The 23552-nt window shown below is 39.8% G+C and overlaps 1 long non-coding RNA gene across 1 annotated transcript in view; it reads right to left on the bottom strand.

The window, feature by feature from the left end:
* Window positions 1-3604: 3604 nt before the first annotated feature.
* The window catches only part of LOC147364376 (uncharacterized), an 85893-nt gene continuing 65945 nt past the window's right edge, over window positions 3605-23552 (bottom strand). The window contains exon 3 of the long non-coding RNA XR_015134424.1: window positions 3605-3683. This is a non-coding gene — a long non-coding RNA (uncharacterized LOC147364376). The remainder of the gene's footprint in view (window positions 3684-23552) is intronic.

The following is a 23552-nucleotide window of genomic DNA, read 5'->3' as shown; positions in this document are numbered from 1 at the left end:
GAGTATAATCTATAAAAATGGTGGATCACTACATTGTACACTTGCGTCTAACATAATATTGTACATCAACTATACTTCAATTTAAAAAAAAGAAAAAGAAGAGAGATTTCTCTGAAATTAATTGAGAGGGACATGAAGGACACAGCTTTACCTGGAAGACGAGTATGAGAACATGCCAAGGCCAAGCAGACCGTCCTGAGGGCTCGTTACACACTGGCACACTGAGAAACAGAAGGACAAGGGCTGAAGAAGAACTGTTTCTGTCTTCACTCCCTCTAGATAGGACTACAGTGTTGAAAACAGCTAGAGGTCAGGCAAGGTTGAAGACAGATCAGAAAGAGTAAGCAGATATGCACCTGCTTATTATACCCAACTAAGCAAGCGAAGTACAAAATCACCAAACAAAAGACCTACAAGCTACAGAGGAGTCCATGAATTCACACGGATCTTCTGACTGACGACCTGCCTATTAGGAGATGAGAAGAGGCAGATTAGTCCCAAATCTGAGGGATGATGGTTGCAAAGATGCTGTGAAATATCAAAAAGAAGAAAGGAATAAAAGAGGCAAAAGAAAGTCAGAAAATGCACATATTAGGAAAAGGGGGATAACATCAGAAAGAGAATATAATAAACCACTATTAAAATGAAAAGCATTAAAAGCAGCAAAAACATAGATATAGCTGAAATGCTATGGCTTGAACTTTTCAAGACAACTGGGCAATAAAATAGAAAATAAAAAGAGGCTAGGAGATCAGAGATGTGAAATATGGAAGGAGATATCTGATGCAGATATAATTGATATTTTTCAACAAGGGAATGGAACAAACAAATGCAAGAAATTTTTCAAAAATATAATAAAGATTGGCAGAGAAAAAAGAAAGCCCTAAATCTTCAGTAGCAAAGATCACACTGTGTCCCAAGAAAAACTGCAGAAAAAATACTATGCACATTGAAAAAAATTAAGTTATTTACAAGAGGATATGGGAGACCAGGTTAGCACATATATACTTAATAGAGATGATGTCATTCCCAAGGGGACAAGAATTGGTTCTTGAGAAAGGAGGGGTGAAAAAGTCTTACATAAGTTTGTGGCCCTCCAGAGGGCTCTTGTATATAAATAAGTATAAAATATATGTGATATTAAAGGTTCTTTGGGAAAGGGAGCAATAATGAAAACAGAATATGTGTTATATATGTACAATAATATATATGTTATATATGTATATGTAAATAAAATCATAATAAAAATCCTGAACTAGCATAATTCATCCACAAAATACTCAATGCCAGAGAAATGTTTAGAGAGTACTGGGGAGAAATAACCATGGCTTCAATAATTTCAAGCCAATTAGTTATCAATCATGAATACAAACATTAGTCATGCATTTGCAACTATGCAATGAGTCAGAATATAACAACTATAGACCCTTATGGTGGAGAAGGCAATGGCACCCCACTCCAGTACTCTTGCCTGGAAAATCCCACAGATGGAGGAGCCTAGAAGGCTGCAGTCCATGGGGTTGCTGATGGTCGGACACGACTGAGCGACTTCACTTTTACTTTTTACTTTCATGCATTGGAGAAGGAAATGGCAACCCATTCCAGTGTTCTTGCCTGGAGAATCCCAGGGATGGGGGAGCCTGGTGGGCTGCCGTCTATGGGGTCACACAGAGTCGGACACGACTGAAGTGACTTAGCAGCAGCAGCAGCAGACCCTTATGGGGAAAAACGATAGAGAAGGAACCCCAGCCAGCCAAAAGATGGACCACAATAAGGAACCAGAAATGGGGAAGCTGTGGTATTTAAGAATTGGTGCTGAACACTGAAGCCACCAGAAGTCTATAACATTTAATATCTGCTGTGAACTTTAACATCATGAAAATAAGGAAACTAAAAATTCAAGACAGTGATACAGGGATGGTGTAGAGATGGACAAGGACATGAATTTCCTAATATCTCATAGCAAGGAATCAATAGAGCTAGCTTTTAAAAAGCATTCATGGTCATAAAAGTAGCACCAGAAGAACTAAAATCCAGATTATAAATTATCAAAAGTAGGAGAACAACAGAACTAAAATAAAAAGGATATAACCATATAGTATAAGATGGGAAACAACAAGAGCACCAGAAAGAGAAAAACATAACAGGATTGAAATGGGTTACATATGTAACATACATTATACATGTGTGTGAAATACTATAAATCCTTCAAAGATTCTCCAGTTGTATTTAAGAATTATAAGTATTAAAAGTAAAATGATATAAATATAAAATATAAAAATATAAAATTTATATTTTATATTTATAAATATAAAAAGTAAAATTACAAGTAATTTGGATTTTTCTTTCTTTTTTTTTGTATTTGTCATGTCTTTACCAGACACTTTCAAGCAATAAGCATTAAGCAAGACAAAAGGGTATTTTATTATGATACTTCAATCTACAATGAAGAAATAACCACTATTCTATTTTACATTCCACCAATTAAAACAAAAGAGGACACAAAGCTTTCAAAACCAGGAAATTTAAGGAATTCTTCCAAACAGAAGAGGATTTTCATTTGTTTCTCTCAGCCCCAAACAAGTCAAATACTCGAAAAGAGTGAGGATATAAAGGATCTGGAGCCTAATTCATTACATTAACATTTTTATAACTTCTGCTGTGAATACCAAATAAACCTGTTCTCAAATACTTGTTAAAAAGTTTACCAAAGTTGATCATATTGTAGGCACCAGAAAAGCATCACAAAACAAACAGGAATAGTAGTAATGATCAAGATCTCTGGTTATAATGTAAAGTAGAAATTATTAACTAATAAAACCCCCATCTGAAATGTTATAACTCATTCTTTGACAATAATGACCATAATTTCTCTGACTCCACTGTCTCAGAATATCTAGCAAATTATAGCATTGAAAAGCTATTAATTGAAAAACATTAATAAAACTCAATATAAACACTGAAAGCTATGCACAAGTGAAAACATAAATGTCTATGCACTTATATCACTAGACAAGTCTTCAACTCAATACTTTAAAAAGAATAAAATGTAAGGAAAGCAGCAGAAACAAATTATTTCCGATAAAAAGCAGAAATTGATAGATTATAAAACAGAAGAAAGAATTAATCAATCACACCAAAAGGTGATTTTTAGGGGGGAAGGTAATAGAGATAAACCAGCAGTTACTATAAACAAAAAATAAAAAAGGAGAAAGCACAAACGTAATCAACAATGAAGCTGAGGATGGGGAGAAATCAACAATGAAACGACGACTCATATGCCAAAGATATGAGTACTTTTGTGATGGGCTTCCCTAGTAAACTCAGCTGGTAAAGAATCCGCCTGCAGTGCAGGAGATCCCAGTTTGATTCCTGCATTGGGAAGATCCCCTGGAGAAGGGAATGGCAACCCACCCCAGTATCCTGGCCTTGAGAATTCCATGGACTGTATAGTCCATGGGGTCACAAAGAGTCGGACACGACTGAGCGACTTTCACTTTCACATGAGTACTTTTGTGAAACTCTGTAATAATAATATTGAATTTCTAGATGAAATGGATAGTTTCTAAAGAAGCTATAAATTATCAGAATTGAGAGTATTCTTCCCTTTTTTTTTTTTTTTTTGCCACACCACACAGCATGTGGGATCTTAGTTTCCCAACAAAAGATTGAACCCAAGGGCCCTGCAGTGAAAACACAGAATTTTAATCACTGGGCTGCCAGGGAATTCCAAGAGCATTCTTAATTTCTTTCATGATCATAGATTTGTAATTTTCCTTCTGAGACCACAACAAATCCCCCCAAACACATTTGCTTCAAATCTTCAAGAAACAAATAACATGATATTATGTCCAATCTTTCAAAGTATAGAAAAGAAATAAGAAGAAATCAGAGTATCCTGCTAATTCCAAAAACCCCTAATGTAATATTAGCAAACAGAACCCAATGGAACATTAAAAAATACACAGAAACACACACATACATGCATGTGTGTGTATATATATACACACACAGACGGCGTGACCAAGTAAGGTTTACTGAGAAATGAAAGGATGATTCAAGAATAATTAAAAGCTATGGGCTTTCACCTGATGTTGATCACTTCTTCCCTGAACCTGTCTTGTATATGAACCCCTACCCTCTAAGTTCATGCCTTCTCACTCTCTTCCCATTATCCCACCACCATTGATCATCTATATTGTTGATGGAATGAGCTTCCTAATATTCCTGATGAATCTACATTTTGATGTTTCCCTATTTTCACTCCATCAGAGATTCTCCACAGCCTTCAAAGCAAAGTTCAGTCCTGCATCATAGCATGGGATGGGGGCTCTGCCCACCTCTCTAGCTGTTTCCAGCCTATGCATATTGGTCAGTTCTCTAGCTGCCACAAGATACTTGAGATCTTCAACTCTTATCACTGTTTCTTGCCTCAATGCTTCCCCATTTGCTGTGTCCTCTGCCTGAAACACTTTTCTTCCTCCTCTTAGCTTCCTTCCCAGCTTCTTCTGGCATCATCTCCTCCGAGATGCCTTCCTCTGCTCGACTGAGTTGGTTGCTTGTCCATCTTCCCCACAGCACCCTGTTCAGACCTCAGACGGGCTCACCATAGTGCATGGGAATTGGTTTGTGTGGCAGTCTCCCATATTATACCTTAACTTCTTGAAGATGAAGAGTTAGCTTTTACCTCTTGCACTGAGCACATGCCTGCCATAGGGTAGATATTAAATAAGTGCTGAAGTGATGAGTACTTTCCCAGTCAGGTAGAAAAATCTCCAAATCAAGAAAGTCACAACAAGTGTTTAATGAAAACACCCACAAACAGGATTACTTTGGAGGCTTTGCTTAAAACTGCTCTATGCTGGTTTCTGACAGTGAGAAAGTTTTTTCAAGGCTGTCACCACTTGAGGAATAGATGATTAACTCAGAGGATGGTGTTTTCATTGTGTCTTCCAGTACTTGGGAGGATTAGAGACAGAATTTCATAGTTTAAAGGTGACAGAATGCTGAAGACTAAACGACTCATCTAAAAACTCAGTTTGGAACAAGCACAGATGGATTTTGCCATTACTGCCCAGGCAGCACTCCTGTACACACAGTTCCCTGATCTGCCATTCTACATAAGGAGCTTCACCCTCCCACACGTCACATAAGTTTACACTGCTGTTGTATCGTCAGTACAGAGATGAAACCATGGTCCTCACTCGCTCACTGGAAGCTGTCTCTGCTTCTTAGTAAGTTTGCATCTGCATTTCTGAGTCCCAGATTCTTGGATATTCCTGCTTCAACTACAGTTCCAGTTGTATAACTTTTATATTATTTCTTTTCCCCTGCAATTTTATTTAAAAACTTTCAAACTTTTTGGCAGGAAAGCACTCTATGCCTGCAAGCTCAGTCACTAAGTTATGTCTGACTCTGTGATGTTATGGACTGTAGCCCACCAGGCTCCTCTGTCCATGGGATTTTCCAGGCAAGAATACTGGAGTTTGGTACCATGCCTTCCTCCAGGGGATCTTCCCAACCCAGGGATCACACCTGCATCTCCTACACTGGAAGGCAGATTCTTTAGCATTGGGAAGTCCAGGAAAAGACTCTAGTTTAGTGCAATTCTTATTTTACAGATGAAAAACATGAGGCCAGATAGATTACCTGTGTTGCCCACACAACTAGTTATTAAAATCTAAAACTGTAATAAAAATACCAAAATCCTAGACACAATGTTCTTTGTTTGGGGAGAATAATACTTGCATTTATTTATATTTCACTGTAATGGTCTAAATAAATGTCCTCATTGTCTAAGTCTCTTGATACAGTGTCCGCTGAGTACTCTTGGTATTCAATTACCTGGCATGGGAAGGTTTTAATTTTTTTAAAGTATTACTCAAAGACAAGCTTTTTAAACCAAAACTAACCAGACAACACACTCACTCTGAAGTTACCAGACCCATAGCTCACATAATTTGAAAACTACCTAGCAGATTTCCACTCTAATCAAATTCATTGTCAGTAAGTCACAAAACATTAAAATGCAACAGAAAATCAGGAAAGTTAACTTCAGGGTCCACCAGTGTGTTCATTCCAGCACCATCTGTGCATCTGCTACATGATTAGACTCTGTGTTGGGCAATATTTAAATTACTGGGCAGCCCTACCATAAAGACCATATGCTTACAAATGAGTAAGAGTTGTCAATACAAGAGCCATTAACTGCTCTGCAGAAGAATTTACCCTGAGAAAAACTTTTGTAAAAAGTTTCTGTTTTTCCCTAGACTGGCATAAGATGATAGATTTTGCTCTACAATTAAGGCTACTTCTTTGGTGGTTTGTGAGATGTTTGTAGAGGGTGAGCGAGAGGCAAGTTGATAATGTTAGAAAAGAAGTTCTTTCTAAAGACCTTATAAACAAGAACCACAGTGGGACTAAAGCACAGTGACCACGTGTAACCACACCAAGTCGCCTTCCCATGTGCCTTGCTGGAGACTTCATTTACGCTCTCAGATCCCACAGAATCACACCCTCCAGTTTCACAAGGCTATGGATGAAATGGAAGATGGCACTCGTATATTACAGTGAGTCTCATATATACTAAGTTTTTATCACTCACATGCTAGATATGCCATTTATATGCTAAAGATCACAGTATAAATCTTTACTTGGTTCAAAAATTCATTACCATGTCATTTCTTGACAAACTGTACCTTACCAAACAGGCAGTTCTCCCCCTGCCTCTATATGGAAATCATTACATTCTTTTTAATCGTTTGTTTTTGTGTTTGTTTCCCCCCCTTGGACAGGGAGCAGTTTTACATATTCACTGCCTAGCACAGCACATGGCACATAACAGGTACTCACTAACTGTTGAAAGAAGGGGAGTAGAGGAAGGACAGGAGGAAAGAAGCAGCAGCAATCGAGTCATCAGGACAAGAGCAATGTGGGAAAGAGGAAAAGGCAGAGACCAGATGAGCTGTGAATTTGCTGCCATGAGCATGAGGGCTAAGGAACCTCAGTTTTCAGGAGAAAAAATTAAAGACTGACATCAAGACACACAGTACACCCTCAAATTTTGTTCCGTAGGTGTGTACATACAGTAAATGTTACACAATTTTCATTTCAGAATGTAAGCTCAAAAGGGTTTGTGGTACATATACAATGGAATAAGTCATAAAAAAGAATGAAATAATGCCATTAGCAGCAACATGGATGGACCTAGAGATTATCATACTAAGTGAAGTCAGTCAAAGCCAAGTATTATATGATAATGCTTATATGTGGCATGTTAAAGATACAAATGAACTTATTTACAAAACAGAAACAGACTCACAGACAAAGAAAACAAATTTATGACTACAGAAAGGAAAGAGTCGGGGGAAGGATAAATTAGGAGTTTGAGATAAAAGATACACACAACAATATATAAAATAGATAAAGGATCTACTGCATAGCACAGCAAACTGTATTCATTATCCTATAATAACCCTTAATGGAAAAGGATCTGAGAAAGTATATAGACAGATATAGACATAGATATACAATTGAATCACTTTGCTGCATACCCGAAATACAACACTGTAAATCAACTATACTTCAATTTTTTTAAAAAAATTTATTGAAAGATAAAAGTTTCTGTAAAGCTCAAGATATTAATAATAAATCTCTTTGGATATTGGTATATACACAGATAGGCATTGAAGGACAATTAGAGTCAATAATTCAGGACTCAAAGTGAGAAAAATCCCTGGCACTCTGCCTGTATCTCCACCATTCTCTGTTAGATAATTTTTTTTCTGAATGTGTCACTCATTGATTGAGGAGCTCCATGTGAACACATATAAACATATATAATCTTGTCTCCATGTATAACGCCATTTCATAGCCAGACAGAAGACTACTGTAGAAAAAGAAAAACCAAGTCCAAGACAGAAAGTAAAGCCAAAATAGAAACCAAAGACTAGACTGACACTTAAACCCCAAAACCAAAAAATTCAATGAAGATGTATGGAAATTTCACTTGAGACTAACTACCCACAGAAATTTTAAATTGCTAGGTTACAAACAGAAAAAATACATTAAAAAAAATGTAAGAAAATAATTTTTCATCAGAAAGAGCTGAGAAACAAATAAAATTCTTAAGCATACACTGATAGTGTTGAAAGAATCTTAGATCATGTTCATATCCCAAGCTTTACAAAAAGAGGAAACTGAGGTTCAGGAAGGTTTCCCTTGGTCTAAGATCTTTGAGTTAATGTCATAGTGGGATTCCTAATTCTAACTGGAATGCTCGCTTCTTTCTGTCCATTTGAAATAATTCACTAATTCTGCATAATTTACTCAAAGTAATTTACGCATTTATCAGGCTTCCCTGATAGCTCAGTTGGTAAAGAATCCGCCTGCAATGCAGGAGACCCCAGTTCGATTTCTGGGTTACAAAGATCCACTGGAAAAGGGATAGGCTACCCACTCCAGTATTCTTGGGCTTCCCTTGTGGTTCAGCTGGCAAAGAATCCACCTTCTATGTGGAAGATATGGGTATGATCCCTGGGTTGGGAAGATCCTCTGGAGAAGGGAAAGGCTACCCACTCCAGTATTCTGGCCTGGAGAATTCCATGGACTGTATAGTCTTGGGGTCACAAAGAATCGGACATGACTGAGCGACTTTCACTTTTACTTTTCACTACTGAAAGCAATGTAAATAGGCCCCCAAACAGAGTAAGTCCCAGGCACCCAGGTCAGCCACTCAGTGATGTCGTCAAACAGGTTCTTTCCATCTCTCCACTCTGCCTTCCTGGGTATAACTTCCTCCTCAGTCTGATTCCCTTCAGGGTTTCAAGATAGCATTGTTTGCTACCAGAAGTTGTATGTTTGCTTGCTAATATTGGTCATAGGAGGTAGAGAAGAAATAGAAATCCCTTTCAATTTGGCAAATTTAGATCTTATGCTCACTCCTGGTCCTTTAAGGTTGGAAATAGGATGGATACCTGAATAGACACAAAGTGCTGTCACCCAACCTATAATTTAGACCCACCTATAATTTAGACTTAGGTAATGAATTGAGCTTGACTACCCATGTCTGCCTCAGTAATAGTTCAAACCAATGTGCAAGCAGCTGGAAATCCAAGCTGCCCAAGGTCACCTGAAATGCTCCCAACTCTACCCCACCAAGCCTCAACATTCCCTCCACCAAACTTCTAAAGTGATACAGCAGCTGAGGTGAGAGAGAGAATGGCATATATTATTATACCTATTTGCAGGCAATTTCTGTTCCAGTTGGCAGAGCTCCCAATATTTTTGGTGGCACACATAGCAGTCCCTACTGAATCCAGCTTTTCAGGTTTATCTAAATCAATGTTGCACACCACAAGCAAACTGATTAAACAGTTTCTGGGCGTGAACCCAGGCATAGGTATTTTTTTCAAACTTCCCAGGTGATTTTCATGTACAGTCAGGGTTGAGAATCACTAGTGTCCCCAGCACGCTGAGTGCATGAATCTCTTGGTTAATATCCTTGAGTTGTCTAGTTATGGCCCAAGACTTGGAATTCAGTTTCTGTGCCATTTCCCCAGGTGACTTAAAGGATAATGCATTTAAATAAAACATCATCTGTGGGATGATAACGACCACAATTTGAGGTAAGGACGCTGTGTCAGCTTCCTATTAGACAATGCTGCTCAATCAGTCCATGGATGTCTGAACCAAAATACCATACAGGCATGAGGGATTTTGTATTGCTTTCTATTTCTGGGTGTAGTGTATAACATGTATTGGCAACATTTCATTTTTATATTGTAATGGGATCTCCATAGGCTTATATTGAAATTGGTTTTCTGCTGTAATCTTGCATTCTAACAGCCTCTGTAGACCTGCTCAGAAACTAACACAAATTGTTGTTAAGAATATTTGGCACCATAATTTATTTTTTTAAATTATACAAATGCCTCCTCCCCTTCCCCAGTCCAACCACAGGGGATACTGAAGTACCATTACAAATGCAATGGGAAGTAAATACTTGACACATCCCATAGTTCTTTTACAAAAACCAGAAAGTGTTTTTCCTCCCAACTGCAGAGTCTTCAGTCATCCTCAGATTTTTAATAGGATTTTGACACCCATTTCAAAATGATGGGGCAAGTGATTTTATCACTTGTTTTCTTTGAGTAAATATTAGATCGAAATTAATATAATAAGCACTGGACCTATTTAAAGCCCCTAGAGCACTGGGTTGGTGGCCCTCTTAGTCAGACTTGTCACATTTAATCTGCCTTCCACATCAGCCAGGCCACTCTTTTTCTCAAATCCCACACCCCCGCCCCCACCAACAACCTTCAAGGTAATGGGAGGACTAAACCCATCTCCTTCGTGGTGAAACTGGCATTATCGGTTGCATTCAGATCAGATCAGTTGCTCAGTTGTGTCCAACTCTTTGCAACCCCATGAATTGCAGCACGCCAGGCCTCCCTGTCCATCACCAACTCCCGGAGTTCACTCAGACTCACGTCCATCGAGTCAGTGATGCCATCCAGCCATTTCATCCTCTGTCATCCCCTTCTTCTCCTGCCCCCAATCCCTCCCAGCATCAGGGTCTTTTCCAATGAATCAACTCTTCACATGAGGTGGCCAAAGTACTGGAGTTTCAGCTTTAACATCATTCCTTCCAAAGAAATCCCATTCTGATCTCCTTCAGAATGGACTAGTTGGATCTCCTTGCAGTCCAAGGGACTCTCAAGAGTCTTCTCCAACACCACAGTTAAAAAGCATCAATTCTTCGGCACTCAGCCTTCTTCACAGTCCAGCTCTCACATCCATACATGACCACAGGAAAAACCGTAGCCTTGACTAGACGAACCTTTGTTGGCAAAGTAATGTCTCTGCTTTTGAATATGCTATCTAGGTTGGTCATAACTTTCCTTCCAAGGAGTAAGCATCTTTTAATTTCATGGCTGTAGTCACCATCTGTAGTGATTTTGGAGCCCAGAAAAATAAAGTCTGACACTGTTTCCCCATCTATTTCCCATGAAGTGGTAGGACCGGATGCCATGATCTTTGTTTTCTGAATGTTGAGCTTTAAGCCAATGTTTTCACTCTCCACTTTCACTTTCATCAAGAGGCTTTTGAGTTCCTCCTCACTTTGTGCCATAAGGGTGGTGTCATCTGCATATCTGAGGTTATTGATATTTCTCCCCGGCAATCTTGATTCCAGCTTGTGCTTCTTCCAGTCCAGCATTTCTCATGATGTACTCTGCATATAAGTTAAATAAGCAGGGTGACAATATACAGCCTTGACGAACTCTGTTTCCTATTTGGAACCAGTCTGTTGTTCCATGTCCAGTTCTAACTGTTGCTTCCTGACCTGCATACAAATTTCTCAAGAGGCAGATCAGGTGGCCTGGTATTCCCATCTCTTTCAGAATTTTCCACAGTTTATTGTGATCCACACAGTCAAAGGCTTTGGCATAGTCAATAAAGCAGAAATAGATGTTTTTCTGGAACTCTCTTGCTTTTTCTATGATCCATTATCAGCCCATAATATGCAAAAAGGAGGCAGCCACCTGCTCCTTCTGGGCATCATCTCTACGCAGTCTCTCCAGGCAGATGAACTCACCCTCCTTGATCACTCCTATCTATGGCTCTGCAGAGGTTCGAAGTGAGATGAACCACTTACTAGCTCTAGGTTATTTAAACAACTTCACCTCTATAAATATCCATTTCTTAATCAGTAAAATACACATGTTGCCTCTTAGTATCCTTGGGAGGCTTTCATGAGACAGTCCATGGACTGTGTTCACTCAGCACAGTACACAGCACATGGTGAGGGCTCCGATTTCAGCTGCTGTTAACACACCATTGCTGCTGCTGCTGCTGATCGTTGTCCCCACAATGGTGACCATCCCACTGGCACACCTCCCATAGTTTTATAATTTCCTTACATCTAATTTCTCTTTTCTATCCCCATCACTGCCAGCCTGCATCAGGCCCTGACCGTGTCATAGCTATACTACGGCAAGAGTCCAAGAACAGTCCCCTTTTCCCACCTCTAGCTGCTTGCCTCTCTCTCCAGCAAAGGGAAGAAAACGAAATTCATCTTCTAGTCCACTTTATCATGTCACCCAAATCTCCACAGTATAACCTCTCTCCCTCTCTAAATTCTACTCACTCTCTGACTCTGTCACAATCCTCCAAAGCTCCATTCTCACCGTATCTCCTGGGAGGACTTCACTAAGATCCTCAAGCTGAAGTGAGAGAACACAGACTAAGGCTAAACAACCATTTCCCAGGCCCACCCCCTTTTCCTTAGTACCATCTTACCTCTCAGAACTGGAGCCCTGGAGGATGCACTTTGGGAAGTGCTGTTTAAGGAAATGATATGAACAAATCACAGGAACCTAATAAGCTCCTTCCCAATGTCCCCAGGGGATTCCTAAGGGGCTCAGTAGTAAAGAATCCACCTGCCAATGCAGGAGATGCAGATGTGGGCTCCATCCCTGGGTGGGGAAGATACCTGGAGGAGGAAATGGCAACGTCCAGTATTCCTGCCTCGGAAATCCCATGGAAAGAGGAACCCAGCGGGCTACCGTCCATGGGGTGGCAAAGAGTCAGACATGACCGAATACGCACACAAATGCACACAATGCCCCCAGTCTCTAAAGAACAAAAGGCCAGAAGCTTACGAGAGGGAGCATGACCAAGCCTAATTCAGATCTCCTTCATGAGCAAAGTTACCAGGAGCATGCACTTCTGTCAGTGAGGTGAAGGCCTGGGAGGGATGATGACTCCCAGGGTGAGGTTCCAAGCATGGCAAGGACATCCAGCATCTGATGCTGCCACTCAGTCCCTTTGATAACATAGGAAGGGCACCAGCATTCCCCAGAGTCACTCCACAAACTGTCCCACTATCTTCTCAGAATCAGCCTTGCTGTATGCTTGGGTTTGATGACTCATACTTGTTGCTCTAGCATGCACCAAAAACTATTGTATTTCAATTAAGCAAATGTAATAGCCCAGGGCTCTGAAAAGAAGGCTCTGCTACTTGGTGCAGAGATTGGTCCAAAAGCTGATAAAAGCAGGCTCCTCTGCCCTCTCTGTTAAAACACACTGCACTATAAACCGAAGGAGAGGGCTTGTGCACACAAAGGTGACCTTTTGCACTCCTAATTAGCAGTCTGGGTCTTGTGTCTATGGCAACAAAAGCTCCACTGAGTGCTGAGCACCTATTCTCCCCACCCAGTTCTCAGTCTAAGGGTACAGTGGCCACTGGAGCTGCAGCCACTGCTTCATGGTGCAGTATGAGTAGGGGAAACGGAGCAAGGACCTCCACAAGAGACAGCCAGACCTGCCTTTGAGTGTTGAGTGTCTCCTGTGGAGGCATGGGTCAACAGTGGCCTGCCACAGAGTCAGAGACACTGACTGCAGCAGTCCTGGGAGGCATGCTAGCAGGCCAAACTACATGGAGGGAACACAGCCACACCCATCAGCAGAAAACTGGATTAAAGATTTACTGAGCATGGCCTTGCCCACAAGAGCAAGACCCAATTTTCCCCACAGTCAGCCCTTTCGATCAGGAAGCTTCCAGAAGACTCTTATCATCATCCATCAGAGGGCAGACAGAATGAAAACCACAATCACAAAAAACTAACCAAACTGATAACTTGGATCACAGCCTAGTCAAACTCAATAAACCATGAGCCATGCCATGTTGGGCCACCCAAGACAGATGAGTCATGGTGGAGAGTTCTGACAAAACGTGGTCCACTGGAGAAGGGAATGTCAAACCACTTCAGCATTTTTGCCTTGAGAACCCCATGAACAGAATGAAAAAGTAAAAAGATATGACACTGAAAGATGAACTCCCCAGACCAGGGTATCCAATATGCTATTGGAGAAGGGTGGAGAAACAGCTCCAGAAAGAATGAAGAAGCTGAGCTAGAGAGGAAACAATGCCCAATTGTGGGTGTGTCTGTTGGTGAAAGTAAAGTCTGATGCTATAAAGAACAATATTGCATAGGAACTTGGGGTGTTAGGTCCATGAATCAAGGTAAAATGGAAGTGGTCAAATACGAGATGGCAAGAGTGAACATTGACATTTTAGGAATCAGTGAATTAAAATGAATGAGAATGGCCAAATTTAATTCAGATGACCATTATATCTACTACTGTGGGCAAGACTCTCTTAGAAAAAGTGGAGCAGCTCTCATAGTCAACAAAAGAGTCTGAAACACATTACTTAGGTGCAATCTCAAAAATGACAGAATGATCTTGGTTTGTTTCCAAGACAAACCATTCAGTATCACAGTAATCCAAGTCTATGCCCCAACCACTAAGGCCAAAGAAGCAGAAGTTGAATGGTTCTATGAAGACCTACAAGACCTTCTAGAATTAACACCAAAAAAAATATGTCCTTTTCATCATAGGGGAATGGAATGCAAAAAGTCAAGAGATAACTAGAGTAACAGGCAAGTTATGCCTTGGAATACAAATGAAGCAGGGCAAAGGCTAAGAGAATTTACTGGTCATAGCAAACATCCTCTTCTAACAACACAAGAGATGACTCTACACGTGGACATAACAAGATGGTCAATACCAAAATCAGATTGATTATATTCTTTACAGTTGAAGAGAAGCTCTATACAGTCAGCAAAAACAAGACGAGGAGCTGACTGTGGCACAGATTATAAACTCTTTATGGCAAAATTGAGACTTCAACTGGAGAAAGTAGGAAAAACCACTAGACCATTCAGGTATGACCTAAATCAAATCCCTTGCCATTATACAGCAGAAGTGACAAATAAATGGAAGGGATTAGATCTGATAGACAGAGTACCTGAAGAACTATGGACAGAGGTTTGTAATGCTATACAGGAGGTAGTGCTCAAAGTAATCCCCAAGAAAAAGAAATGCAAAAAGGCAAAATGGTTGTCTGAGGCCTTAAAAATAGCTGAGAAAAGAAGCTAAAGACAAAGGAGAGATAAGAAAAACTTCCTAAGAGAACAATGCAAAGAAATAGAGGAAAACAATGGAATGGGAAAGACTAGAGATCACTTAAAGAAAATTAGAGATACCAAGGGAATATTTGATACAAAGATGGGCACAATAAAGTATAGAAATGGTATGGACCTAACAGAAGCAGAATATATTAAGAAGAGGTGGCAAGAATACACAGAACTATACAAAAAAGATCTTAATGACCCAGATAACCATAATGATGTGATGACTCACCTAGAGCCAGACACACTGGAGTGCAAAGACAAGTAGGCCTTAGGAAGCATCACTATGAACCAAGGAAGTGGAGGTGACAGAATTCCAGCTGAGCTATTTCAAATCCTCAAAGATGATGCTGTGAAAGTGTTGCATTCAATATGCCAGCAAATTTGGAAAACTCAACAGTGGCCACAGGACTGGAAAAGATCAGTTTTCATTCCAATCCCAAAGACAGGCAATGCCAAAGAATGTTCAAACTACCACACAATTACACTCATTTCACATGCTGGCAAGGTAATGCTCAAAATCATCCAAGCTAGGCTTCAATAGCACGTGAACCGAGAACTTCCAAACATTCAGATTAAATCGCTAATACCCATTGGATCATAGAAAAAGCAAGAGAATTCCAGAAAAAACATATACTTCTGCTTTATTTACTATGCTAAAGCCTTTGACTATGTGGAGCACAACAAACTGTAGAAAATTTTTAAAGCGAAGGGAATACCAGACCACCTTACCTGCTTCCTGAGAAACCTGTATGCAGGTCATGAAGCAATATTTACAACTAGATGTGGAACAACGGACTGGTTCCAAATTGGGAAAGGAGTATGTCAAGGCTGTATATTGTCACCTGCTTATTTAACTTATATGCAGAGTACATCACGTGAAATGCCGAGTTGGATGAAGCACAAGCTGGAATCAAGATGGCCAGAAGAAATATCAATAACCTCAGGTATGTAGATGACACTACCCTTATGGCCAGAGGAACTAGAGAGCCTCTTGATGAAGGTGAAAGGAGAGTGAAAAGACTGGCTTAAAACTCAACTTTCAAAAATTGAAGATCATGGCAATCAGTCCCATTACTTCATGGCAATTAGATGGGGAAACAATGGAAACAGTGACAGACTGTATTTTCTTGGGCCCCACAGTCACTGTGGAGAGTGACTGTAGCCAGGAAATCCTCCTGGAAGAAAAGCTATGACAAACCTTGACAATGTATTATAAAGCAGAGGCATCACTTTGCCAACAAAGGTCCATGTAATCAAAGCTATGATTTTTCCAGTAGTCATATATAGATGTGAGAGCTGGACTATAAAGAAAGCTGAGCACCAAAGAATTGATGCTTTTGAACTGATGTTGAAGAAGACTCTTGAGAGTCCCTTGGACTGCAAGGAGATCCAACCAGTCCATCCTAAAGGAAATCAGTCCTGAATGTTCACTGGAAGGACTGATGCTGAAGCTGAAACTCCAATACTTTGGCCACCTGATGCAAAGAAATGACTCATTGGAAAAGACCTGATGCTGGCAAAGATCGAAGGCAGGAGAAGGGGATGACAGAGGACAAGATGGCTGGATGGCATCACTGATTCAATGGACATGAGTTAGAGCAAGCTTAGGGAGATGGTTAACGACAGGTAAGCCTGGCATATTGCAGTCCATGGGGTCACAAAGAGTAGGACATGACTGAGCGACTGAACTGAACTGAGGAGTAGGGCAACTTGTAATAGATCATCCAGACCAGAACACTTCTGAAAGGGAAGGACGCAAGTATTAACAATTACACCAGGACAATAGGCACAAAACAGAACAGTCCTAGAAATGGTATCACCACACTTATGAGTGCTGTGGTTCTTAGAAAATGCTAGGGGAGCACAATCCCTACATCCCCAAAGATGAGGATGACATGAGTCCTCTGCTACCACCAACTAGAAGAGGAGAAGAAGCCCCTATTCCTCTTATCTACCATGATGCAGACTTTGTTTATCTGGCATCTGGAATAGCAGTGACCACTACTCTAATCCTCCAGTATTTTTCCTAAGAAGGGCAGCTCAGTTCTCTGCCTTGATTCCATCTTTGTCCATCATGTTTACTCAAAGGAACAAAATAATTTCCTTTGAAATTAAATCATAAAAATCAACTAACTTCAAATTAATACTTCTGAAAATATAGCTTGATTTGTGATAGACAAAAACATCTAGCTTCACAGCACTCTAAAAAAATAAAGGAGAAATACCTATAACAATAATAGCTAAAAAATTAGAGAAAAAATTTTAAGTGTGTAAGACATATGAAAATGTGCTAATATATATAAATGACTTCAATGGTAATTTTTGGCATGATTATTAATGGATGGTTAACTTTTACAAAGATTACTGGTCAGGAGATTGCCAAAGTGCTGGTTTATTTGTAAATATACTCTTTTAATCAACTTTGTTTCTGCTGTTTCCACAAATAGGGGCTATCCAATCTTTACAAATATTAGTGGCAACCCACTTCAGTATTCTTGCCTAGAAAATTCCATGGACAGAGGTGCCTGGCAGGCTATGGTCCATAGAGTCACAAAGAGTCAGACAAGTCTGAGTGACTGAGCACATAAACACACAAAACATATTATAAAACTTCAATACCTAAAATATTGTTTTAAAGTATTTTAAAGTAAATGTTGATAAACATCTAAGAGTCAAATATATGAAAGTGATTTCGTTAATCAAACCAGGATTGGATTGTTTCAAAACTCATTGGAAAAATCATTTGGGGAAAAAAATTCTAGATCCTTACAGTATACCACATAACCAAATGACCCAAATATATGCAAAAATTGGATGCAAAGTTGAAACCACCAATTGAAAGACATACGTTTGTGTGTGCTCAGTCTTGTCCGACTCTTTGAGACTCCATGGGCTATGGCTGGCCAAGCACCTCTGTCTGCGGAATTTTCCATTCAAGAATACTGGAGTGGGTTGCCATTTCCTTCTCAGGGCAGTGGCGGCAGGTGTTGGGGGCCGGGAGTAGGGATCTTCCTGACACAGGGATCGAACCTTCAGTTCTTGCGTCTCCTGCCTTGGCAGGTGGATTCTTTACCAGTGCAGCACCCGGGAAGCCCTCTATGTACATGTTTATTTGATTTCTCGGCGAAGAAGGATTTTTTTGGTTTTTTTCTACATGTTAAAAGAATGGAAGAAGTCACAAAGGAAAAAAACAGATTGGGTTTTATAAACCTCTTAAACTTCTGCAATTCAAAACATAATGAACATAATAAAGGGCAAGATCTAGGATGTATACATAACTTAATGGATGAAAGAGGACAGTAGTTGTATTAGTTATTTATTATCATTACAAGTGCAGAAGGAAATGGCAACTCACTCCAGTATTCTTGCCTGGAAAATCCGATGCACAGAAGAGCCTGGTAGGTTACAGTCCATGGGGTCTCAAAGAGTGGGACATGACTGAGCTACTTCACTATCATTACAAGACTGCTTGACAAAAAACCAAAGCCTCAGAGAAACACAGCATTTATCATTTATAGCTCAGTCTGGGTCAACTAGGAGTTGCCAGGTGGCTTTCCTGATCTTGACTGTATTCAGTCCCATGTCTGGTGTCAGCTAATGTCAGCAGATTTGCAACGGCCTCTGCATCTTTCTACATGTCTCTCATCTTCCACCAAGCCAGTCCCAGCATGCATCAGGCAGGAGTACAGGAAGGAAATGAAAAATTCACAAAGCTGTTGGGGGCCTAGGCTCAAAAGTGGCTCAAAATCACTTCTGCATCATTCTACCAATCAAAGAAGTTCCTTGGGGTGGGAAACAGACTCTACTTTTATGGGAGGAATTCCAAAGTCATAGGACAAAAGGTATAATGGACACATAAAGGAAAAAGTGAAAATTTGAGACCATTAATGTAACCAATCTCATACTTCATCTATCAATCAAGAAAATCACCTCATCCCAAATTGATAAATGGTCAAAAGTTTCAGGTAATTGCAAAAACAGACCCTGATGCCGGGAAAAATTGAGGGCAGGAAGAGAAGGGGATGGACAGAGATGAGACAGTTGGATGGCATCACTGACTCAATGGACATGAATTTGAGCGAACTCCAGGAGATAGTGAAGGATAAGGAGGACTGGCGTGCTGCAGTCCATGGTATCACAAAAATCAGACATGACTTAGCAACTAAACAAAAACATCAATCGCAAAAAAAGATATACAAAATTAAAATATGAAATCTAAATCATTTAGAATAAAGAAATATAATTTATAAAAAATAACATGTAAATATGTGCTTTAGAATCTATTCTAACTTAATAAGACCCAAATATATAATTTTTAGAACAAGAAAACATATTATTATCTCTCAATCTATTTTCTAGCTTGATGTATCTGAGGAATAGAAACTGGGCATTCACATGGAGCTGGTACAAATGAATATTAGTAACATTTTTTATAGAGGAAACTGGACAATGTGTATCAAACGTGTTCTCTCCATTATCTCAAACTTAGTGGAGATAAATAGATCTGAATAGGTTAGTAAAATATAGAACATACAAAAACATGTCCTTATTAAGCCATAATAGCAATACCAGTGTATCCCATAGACATTTATTAGAGTTTGAGAGCAAGAGGAAGAGAGATAGGAAGGCAGATACCTAAAGAATCTGAATGAATAGGGCTCCAGACACAGGCTTTCTCTAAGTCAGGAAGAGTGCTCCTGTTCTCTGGTAGAAGAAACATTGGTTTTTTACCCTGATCCATCTCTCTTCTTTATCCTTTCTAGCAGAACCCCAGTGCTGTCCAGGCATCCATCCCATTTCCTGAAATCCTGATAAATGAAACTTAATCTCCTCATAATATTTTCCAAAAATGATTGCTGGTCCCGATACAGGTATGTGACCTAGGGTGGGCCAACTGTGGGATGTGTATCTTCCACGCTTGAGGAAGATTTTTCTCATTCTTCCTCCTGCTGTTTGTGAATAAGGAATTGTGTACCCTTATCATCATTGCTGGTCATTTTGCAACCATAAGGAAAACATTCCTAGAAAGTAGCAGAGCAGAGAAATGAAAAGAATTAGGGTCCTTGTTGCCATCATTGAACCTCTGATCACTGTGCCTGGAGCCTGCTTTGCCTCTGGGCGCCCAGATATACAGGAGATTTGTCTCCTTATTGTTTACATTTTCAGGAGCCTAGATTGTGTTACTTTTGGCCAGAGGCAACCTAACCAATACACCACACACACATACAGACACACCCCTCCTCCTAGAAGTATGTCCTTCCAAAACATGTACAGCCTTTGAAATCATTTTTTTTTTTTTTACAGAGTTCAGAACATAATACAGAAAAACATGAATCAGTACCACTGGCCACTTCTACCTCCTGCACTAAGTTGCTTCAGTCATATCCAACTCTTGGTGGACCTCATGGCCTGTAGCCCACCAGGCTCCTCTGTCCATGGAATTCTACAGGCAAGAATACTGGAGTGGGTTGCCATGCCCTCCTCCAGGGGATCTTCCTGACCCAGCATCTCTTAAGTATCTCCTGCATTGGCAGGTGAATTCCTTATGACCAGCGCCACCAAGGAAAGCACAAAATGTCACACATGGCTGTCCCTGCTGCCCTCCAGCCAGGTGCTATAATAGAATTCCACACGCCCTTGAGAGTGTGAGATAAATGGAGGGGCCTCCCTCTATAGTCCTATTTGTGGCTATAGACACAAGTCAGAATTCACAGACAAAGCCTGCTATATGTGACCAAAAGGGCCTGCCTTTATGCAATATCTCCAAACATATTCTTGATTTAAGACAAGTCTCTTTTGTGCTTGGTTTTTCTAATCTACAGGAATACTACTCACCTGCCTATGAAAGATCATTACAGTCCCAATATTTTCTTATCTGAGAAATAAAACACTGAAGATGTGCTACAGTAAATGTCTTTTATAAAGACATGAGTTGCAATTTTGTTCTCCAAATCACAGTTTTTAAGCTCTATTACAGTGATTATGATCTTGCATTTGAAATGTTCTTGAGATTTTTTTGTAAGCCATATCTGTTTGATTAGACATAAAAAGAATATTTTCAACGCACTTTTAATAGGACATAAGGGTCCAATAAAACAAATGTTCAGTGGATATGAGAAAGTTCAAATTATTGGTGCCTTTTTCAAATTTTTTATTAAGATTATATTGAGTTTAAGCATTGAGTTGGAAGCTATTCCTATAGTACAAATGCAAAACCTCATTAATTTTGACTGCATGAGAGTGCAAATTTTATCCTAAGTACCATAATGAATAATTAATATCATGTCCATTGATCTGGCTTCAAGTATCAATCAGCTGGTACTAATAAATTGGATTTGTATTGAAGAAACAGCTCCCTGTGCTCAGCACAAAGATTACTGTTTCTTTTAGGAAAAGCCTATAATAGTATGAAATGAAGCCCTATTGGAATACCTGGCTGCTATCTGCATGAATGATTGTTCCTTTTCTAAAATATTCAGTCAAAACACAAGCTGATCTTAAAAATTAAAGTCCTGTTTATAAAACAGAACTGCTCAATAACAATAGAAATTAAATTGATTTGTATAGAACAGGTACACACCTCCTTCTTCTCTTTTGAACCTGTATTTCTAATGCTTTGGGTCCAAGGGAAGCCCTTCATAGCAAGGCAGTAGTCAAAATCCCTGCCCCACGCACTTTCCAATCACACCGAAACTTCTGCTGGTGGAATGAAAACTGTGGGAATGCCAAAATATGTGGTGTAGCCTCTGGGTTAAGAAGAGTGAATGACCCCCAAGTTTCACTGCAGAAGAAAGTTTGAAAAGCATAAAATATCAAAACCAGAAGAAAGCACAAAGGCCATTTCATTGAATCACCATCTGACTTTTGAATCCTAATTGCAAAAAAAAAAAATCAAGTATACATATTTGTCAGAAGCATACTTGGCCCATCCAGAAGGCCCTAGGATCCATATTCTTCTTTGGGGAAGCAAATTTTCCAAAGCAATTTGGAAGGGTGAGAGCAGGGTCTGGGTTTATAACCTTCAAGACAGAGCTATGTCAATAGAGGTAAGGATAACTCAGGGTTGAGCTCAATATATGGTTTTAAACTTCGGTTAATGGGAAATTATGGGTGCCAAAAGCTCTCAAAGCAAATAGATCCTACTATATTGTTAATGCAACAATACATACAATGAACTACATAGATAATAACAGTAAACCAATCATTTTAATTCGAAAATTGTATTATAATTGCATCATAAATGTTAGTTTATCATAGTTAAACAGAAAGGCATTAGTTAATCATGAAGCAATGTGTCTGGGACCTTCCTTAGAGTTCCTAGTCTTTATCTAAAAGTATGTACAATGGTGGTACCATGCTGTCAACTGCTGAACACCATTTGTTAAATCAATATTCCTTAGGAAGCTGATAAGAGCATGTATTTCAGTTTATGAGTACCAGATTTAATAAGCCTTCATTTAGATACCTTCTGTGGTAAAATCCAATGGAATTGTGCCCTCTGGGTGAATGCCATGTAAAGAAAGGACTTGAATTCTGAATCTGTTTTTGACACATCAGGTTGATAATGGACTGAACAGAGCTACTCTAAATCTCTTCCACATGGCAGTCTTTTAATTAAAAACGCTTGGTTTTGTCCCTCTGAGTCATCTTTCCTCCAGGCTTACCAGTCCCATGTTTTGGGGCATGGCTTAAAATCCCATCACATCCTAGTCACTCCTTGCTGAATACAAATCTCATGCTGAGTTTCAGTAGAGCAGGGAAAAAAAAAAAATATTTGGCAGAGAAAATGATATCATCAAATATTCAGAAAGAGGAAAAGTACTAGGTAAGTGCAGAGAAGACTGGAGCTAGACACACAGTGAGCAGGGCGGCCCGCCAGAAGTGAACCCTCACTGGGAGCATATGGAGGTGGTGCTGACAAGCTAGGCTGCAGCTGACACCATAATACCTGGCTGAAGAGTTTAGACATTACTCTGTGTTTGGGAAGAAGCCAAGAAGGCTTTCGAGCACAGAAATAAAATGTTTGAAGTAGTATTTTAAGAACATTAAATCTAACAGCAGCATAAGGCTAGCCAAGAGGCAAGACATTTGGTGAGAAGACAGCAAAGCATTAGTGATTACAGACTTAGGTTCTGCAGCCCCAACTACCTGATATGGAATTCCTGCTCTGGCACTAACTGCGTGAATGTAGGCAAGTTACTCAGCCATCCCAAAAACCCACTTCCGCACTGGTAAAGTGGGCATAGAAATATCACCTACTTCAGAAACTGGTTGTGAGGATTAAATGAGTTCACATATGCAAAGCACTTCATAGGTGACACGGTGTTGTTGTTTTAGTTGCTTAAGTGAAAGTGAACATTGCTCAGTTGTGTTGGACTCTTCACGACCCCGTGGACTGTAACCTGCCAGGCTCCTCTGTTCAAGGAATTCTTCAGGAAAGAATACTGGAGTGGGTAGCCATTCCATTCTCTAGGGGATCTTCCCAACCCAGGGACCGTTAGTCACTAAGTCGTATCCAACTCTCTGCGACCCCATGGGCTGCAGCCCGCCAGGTTCCTCTGTCCATGGGATTTC

The sequence above is a fragment of the Bos grunniens genome, chromosome 10 (genome assembly GCF_055505025.1).
Source record: "Bos grunniens cultivar Pamir isolate PY7600 chromosome 10, Bosgru_T2T1.0, whole genome shotgun sequence".
Classification (NCBI taxonomy): domain Eukaryota; kingdom Metazoa; phylum Chordata; class Mammalia; order Artiodactyla; family Bovidae; genus Bos; species Bos grunniens.
The sequence above is the reverse complement of the archived record's forward strand: the minus strand, read 5'-3'. Positions and strand labels throughout refer to the sequence as shown.